Here is a 6,382-nt window from a genome sequence, read left to right as displayed (position 1 = left end):
AGGTGGGGCCACTACCGTGACCTTGCTTCGATCAACTTGGTTGCTTCCAGCGCTCGACTGTGCGTGTTACAGGAGTCTTGTCCGGCTTCGACCATCCATCGGATTTCCCGCTACCTCATCACATCGCAACGGCTCACTGACTCGTGGCCCCCATACACAGTGGTACACCTAGTCACACGAGCAACGCTCGGCATTGTTGCGGCCGGGGTAAATGGAATTTTTACCACTAGCGCAGCTCCCGAAAACTCTGGTCTTGCCAGCGCTTCGTGTGCGCACGTCAGCTCCGCTTCCGCCTCGCTTAGTGCGCGGGCGACCGTTCAGATCCCGCTTTTTTCACACCTTCACTTGTTACCCGCGTCTCATGATAGGTGGGCCTGGCCCCCCTGTCATGGACTAGGCGTCTAACTCTAGGCATGAGTGTCGCTTGGCTTCCAGCGACGGTTTCGGGGCGCGCCGGATTGGTCAGGCTTTATTAAAGGACCGTGCCGCTGAACGCGGCTTCTTTTTCGCATTCGCCTTCTTCTTTCCAAGCCTTTGTGCCCCTTTGCTTTCGAGCCTCCTCACCCCTTGCTCTTCTGCGCAGATTGCTCCTCGCCTCCATAGCAAAATGACATCCCTCGTCCATCCCCGCCGTTTCCAGACTGAGGCGGAGCTAAACGTGGTGCGCCACCTGCTTGGGTGGAGTCCACGGGAGACTGCCTGGGGAATTCGAGCGGGCTCGGTTCCCCTCCGCGATCTGTGCACCGGGGAATTTGTACTGTTTGTTCGCACATTTCCACTAGTGTGGTGCTGCCGATTTCTTCATTCTTCCTGCTGCTGCTGGAGGATTTCGGCCTCCAGTTCTAGCATATCACGCCCCACTCCATCCTCCTGGCGTCGATCTTCGTCCACCTATGCGAGATGTTCGTGGGGGTGCGGCCCTGCGTCATCCTCTTCCGCTACTTCTTCGTCCTGGTGAAGTCCGGGAAGAGCAAGGATGAAGTCGGGGCGTACTACTTCCAGACAAGGAACGATCTGCAGACGCCCTACATCCCCAGTCTCACTGGCGGAAAGTGGGAGGATTGACGTAGGGAGTGGGTGATCGCCACCACCGACCGCCAGTCCTGGAGGTCCCAGACGTCCCTGCTGCCGGCGTTTGACCCCATGCTGAGCAAGATCAGGACGCTGGCGGAGAGCGGCCTCACCTCGCTGCACGTGCTCGGGGACTTCTTGAAGCGCCGGATCGCCCCTCTGAAGCAGCGGCCACGTCCTGCCTGGAGCTTCACCGGGCCCCAAGACTGCAGCAGGACCCACCGCGGGGAGGACAGCGATCTGATCCAGGAAGGCCTAGAGGTCGTGGTGCGGGCGGTGACAGGGGAGATCTTCGTCCCGGAGCACCTGATCCTCACTCAGGGCGTCGTTCCCCTCTGCGAGGACTCGAGCCTGAGGGCTGCGGTGCTGGCCACTCTGCCGACCCTTGACGACGGTGGTTTGGCACCGCGCCAAACAGGAGGCGACCCCAACCGTGGCATCCAGATCCCCGGCGTGACTAGGGACCTGGCCCAGACTGGCGCCACGAGGTCTGACCCTTCTGCCAAGGGCAAGCTGGCCATGGCTGGTAGCTCTGCCCCGAGTGGTCCTAGCCCGGGCCGAAGCAGCTCCGGCGCTCCGCGGTGGAGGTGAGCCGGCGCAGGTCGCACCGTAGCGACAGGACCCTAGTTACGGAGCCCGCCGCAAAACGTCAAAGGGACGCTGAGGACGCGGGCTAGGGTAGCTCCCGGGCCCCCGACTCACGCGTAACCTCTGGTGTAGCTGCACCGCCACCACCACCACCGGAACATGCCTCTCCCCGGCGGCAACAGCAGCAGCGGCAGCAACAACCTCCACCACCACCGCCACCACAAGGGTAGCAGCAGCAGCCACGAGGTGTGCCTCCGCCATCACCGCCGGAGCAGCAAGAGCGATCGCTACATCGGACGGCGCCCTCGTCTCAGCAGCGGACTGCGCCACCACCACCTCCGGCGCCACGGCTGCAGGAGCAGTAGCGGTTGCAGGATGATCTGGTGCCACCGCCACCACCGCAGCAGCAGGATCTGGCATCGCCGCCGCCACGGCAGCAGCGGTCGCCTAGCCTCCATGGACGCTAGAAACCCGGCGCTTCGGGGTAAGTGTTCTTCCGTTCACTCCCCTGAAGAGCTTCTTCTCTTCGTTTGCCAGGGCCTCTCGCCCAGGCAGCTCTTCCACCGCCCCGACCGGCTCCAGCTCGATGTCCCGAGCCACCGAGGTGGTTCCAGCGGGGGTCCAGACGACCGGTGCCTCGGCGGCAATGGCGAAAGTGACGGCGGATGTGGGAACCTCGGGTGCGGCGACCTCCGCTGACCCGAGGGCGCCTAACACAGCGGCGGCGGCTGTACTAGTGCCAGGCGCAGCGACACCGGATACGGTGGCCCCCGAGGCCCCGGCTACGGCGGCAGACGCGCCGACACCGGGCTTGGCGACGGCGAACACGGCGGCAGCGGACGCAACAACGATGAGCACCTTGGTACCCGAGAGCCCGGCGTCTGTGCCAGATGCTCCCACCCCCAGCTCCCAACCTGTAGCAGAGGAAGAGCTGGAGGTGGTTTTTGGTAGGCGGCTCTTGCAGGGTCCCCCAAAGGAGCATGCGGTTCCCCTCCCCCGTGTGCTGGTCCGGGTCCAGCGGACAATAGAAGAGGCGACTTCTACCGCCGAGGCAGCATTCCGGCGAGAGTGGACAACTCTAGAGTGCGAGCGTCAACGCCTTGGCAACTGGCACATCCGCTTGGAGGAGCGCACGAAGGCCGAGGCCTCCTGTGCTGCCGCAACACGGTCCGAGTTTGAGGCCGACCTTGAGTCCTACAAAAAAGGTCTTCGGAAGGTGTTCGACCGGGAGCTCGCGGTGGCGGGACGGGAGAAAGCCCTGGAGTAGTGGGAGGAGGGCATTGCCAAGAAGGAGGTCAGCCTTGCGGCCCAGCTATCCGAGCTCGAGACTCGCAGCTAGGAACTCGAGGTCCACAGGCAGGAGCTTAATGAACTCTCCGAGTCTCTGCATCGATGGCGCCTGGAGCTGCAGGAGACCGCCAGCTAGCAGGCTGTTGCCGAGATGGACCTTGAGAGGAGAGGAAGTCCCTTGCACGGCGGAAATCTCTCACCACCAGTATGGAGCGCTCCCTCGAGTGCCAGTGCGAGTCTCTTAAGGCCCTCCGTGAGAAAGCCGCGCATAAGGAGGCTTCGCTCCAGGAGAAAACCCGCCAGCTGGAGGTGGCTCAGGCGGCACTGGATGCCCGGGTGCAGGAGGCGGTCCAGGAGGCAGTCCGGAAGCTGCAGGAGGACCAGCACATGGGGGCCCAGCGAATCATCGACTGGGCGGGTGAAGCAAGCTCAGCTCTGGTGCCACTTGGAATGAGTCCAATCCAAGTGGCAGAGTCGCCAGCTTCAATTGCTGATGCCCTCCCTGTGCTGGACTCGGCTTCAGAGAGACTCCGGCGCCTGGATCAGATCCTCATTGGCCACCTCGAAGCCGAGGGCCGTGAGCTGTGCCGGATGGTGGCGGAGTACATTTTGACCTACCTCCGGAGCCACGACCCTGCCATCTCACTAGCCCCTGTCGTTGATGGTCCAGTGGCGGAGACGGAAGCCTCCGCTCGGAAGAGCGTGCAGGAGGTCATCGACTTTGTTGCTGCTTATTTCAAGTGGGAGCCTGCAGATTCCTGAGCGGCGTACCTGGAAAATGACAGGGGACCGCTGGACCATCGTAGCAGTAGAACCTTCTTTTTTTGTGTATGTAAAAATACAGTATTCGTTGAAGTTTAGTAGAAATTTTTTCAACTTAGCTGCTTGCTCATTCGCTCTGGTTTGCCATACGCAGCACAGCGGCGCCCTGGCCCCCTAGTAGTTAGGTTTGATTGTTGGAAACTATCTGCCATCTGAGCCGGACCTTTGGTTAGCATGGAGTCGAAAACAGACGCTCCGGACCCCCTGGTAGGCAGGCTCAATGGTTTGAGGCTAGCTACCAATAGTTAAGGCTTATCATGCATACCACTCAAAGTCAAAGCTTAGTAGCGGGTCCGCGGAACCTACCCTGAGCCAGCCCTCAAGCTTGTATGAGGTCCGGACATTCGGGTACGCGGGTCCAGGCAGCAGGATGCTTGTTACAGAGTGGTGGAGTGTGTAGGCTTAGGGTATGGAACCAAGCTTAAGCGGCTACACAGGACTCCGGACCACTCCAGGTAACAAGCACCTCTTCTCCGGACCTGGTTCGCGACGTTCCGGACCCCTCCTAGCAGTGGGGGAGGTCAGTCTGTCGTACTCGATCCTTTGAGATATGCAACCGGACTTGCCGTGTAGAAGTTAGGAAGCCAACCCTTGAGCTAGAACGAGGTCCGGACCCCTAATTACCCAGCTCCGGGTACTAGAGCACTCGTTATAGGGTGGTGGAGTGTGTAGGCTTAGGATACGGAACCAAGCTAAGCGGCTACACAGGACTCCGGACCACCCCAGGAAACGAGCACCCCTCTCCAGAGTGGGTCCCTAGGTGTCCAGACCCTTCTTCCAGCAGAAAGGGGGTCCGGACCTGTACGGCAGTCCGGCAACTCAATTCGGATCTTGGTTGTAATGACAGGGGTGGAAGTCCGCGCGGGGGTTAGAAAGGGAAAAGTTCGTGAATCGAAATGCGAAATAAAATTTGACACAAAGACAGGACTGGGAGCAAATCTTTCCTTTGCAACTTGATATACATGGCTTGCGCGATGGATGCCAGAGGCCGGGTTTATGAGGACGGACCTCTACCGCTCTGGGCCATGCGTTAATGCTAGCCGGTGGTACGATGAACGCCAGAGGCCGGGTTTAAGAGGACGGACCCCCACCGCTCTGGACCGCACGCTGATTCTATCTTGTTACAAAGGAAAAGTTCATTTCCTGCTCTGTCTAAGCATAGAACTTACGCAGATGCTCTATGTTCCATGGGTTGGGCAGCAGCACTCCTTCTTCTGTGGCAAAGTGGACGCATCCGGGCTGGCATACTTCTGTCACCTTGAAGGGACCCTCCCAGCTGGGGGAGAGTTTGTGGAGCCCTACTTGGTTTAGGATTCGCCTTAGGACCAGGTCCCCAGCTCGGAGCTCCCTACTGTGCACGAACCATTGATGGTAGCGCCTGAGCGCTAGGTTGTAGCGTGCATTTCGGATTGCTGCTCGCCATCTTCATTCGTCAACGAAGTCTACGTCGTCATGCCGCAGTTGTTCCTGCATGGTTTCATCAAAGTCCTGGACCCGTGGTGAGCCCAGGTGGATTTCCGGGGGAAGGCATGCTTCGGCCCCGTGGACCAGGAATAATGGTGTATCCCCGGTGGCTCGGCTGGGTGTGGTCCGGTTGCCCCATAGCACACACGGAAGCTCATCAACCCATCTTGCACCATGTTTCTTCAAGCAGTTGTAGGTACGGGTCTTGAGTCCCCTGAGGATCTCTGCATTTGCCCTCTCGACCTGTCCATTGCTACGGGGATGTGCTACGGACGCAAAGCATAGCTGGATGCCGATGTCCTCGCAGTACTCTTGGAAGAGTCTGCTTTTGAATTGGGTCCCGTTGTCCGTGATGATGTGGTTTGGGACGCCAAATCTGCACACAATGGACTTGAGGAATGCGATTGCTAATCTTTTGTTGATATTCACCACAGGGTAACCTCCAGCCACTTTGTGAATTTGTCAATGGCGACGTTGAGGAACAGGTACCCGCCGATGGCCCGGGGGAACGGCCCCAGGATATCCACGCCCCATACGGCGAACGGCCATGAGGGCAGGATCATTTGCAGAGCCTGAGCCGGTGTGTGTATTTGCTTTGCATGGAACTGGCATGCTTTGCAGGACCTTACCAGCTCAGTTGCATCCTGGAGTGCTGTCGGCCAGTAGAAGCCATGCCGAAAGGTCTTACCAACAAGCATGCGAGATGAGAAATGACTTCCACACTCGCCTCCATGGATCTCCTCGAGTAACACGCGGCCCTCTTCCCGAGAAATGCACCGCATGAGGATACCATTGGCTCCACGGTGGTAGAGATCCCCTTCTACCACCGCATAGCGTTTAGCCAATCATACTATGCGCTCAGCGGCTACATCACCTTCAGGAAGGATGTTGTCTTTCAAGTAGTCCTGGATCTCGGAGATCCATGCATCGGGACTTCCCTGAGTAATTGGGGGTGGCCCTATGAGGTCTCCGGGATCCTCGGTAGCGCACACGACCCTTGGCCGGCTCCACGGATGGATTGCCGCCGGGATCGCTAGCTTCGAGGTGCTAGATCGATCCGCTTCACCCAGTTCGGCAGGCTGGGTGGTAGGTTTCAGCAGCTGCCTTTCGAAGACGCCCTCGGGCACGGGTGCCCAGGCAGATGCTC

The sequence above is a fragment of the Panicum virgatum genome, chromosome 7K (genome assembly GCF_016808335.1).
Source record: "Panicum virgatum strain AP13 chromosome 7K, P.virgatum_v5, whole genome shotgun sequence".
In the NCBI taxonomy this organism is placed as follows: domain Eukaryota; kingdom Viridiplantae; phylum Streptophyta; class Magnoliopsida; order Poales; family Poaceae; genus Panicum; species Panicum virgatum.
The sequence above is the reverse complement of the archived record's forward strand: the minus strand, read 5'-3'. Positions refer to the sequence as shown.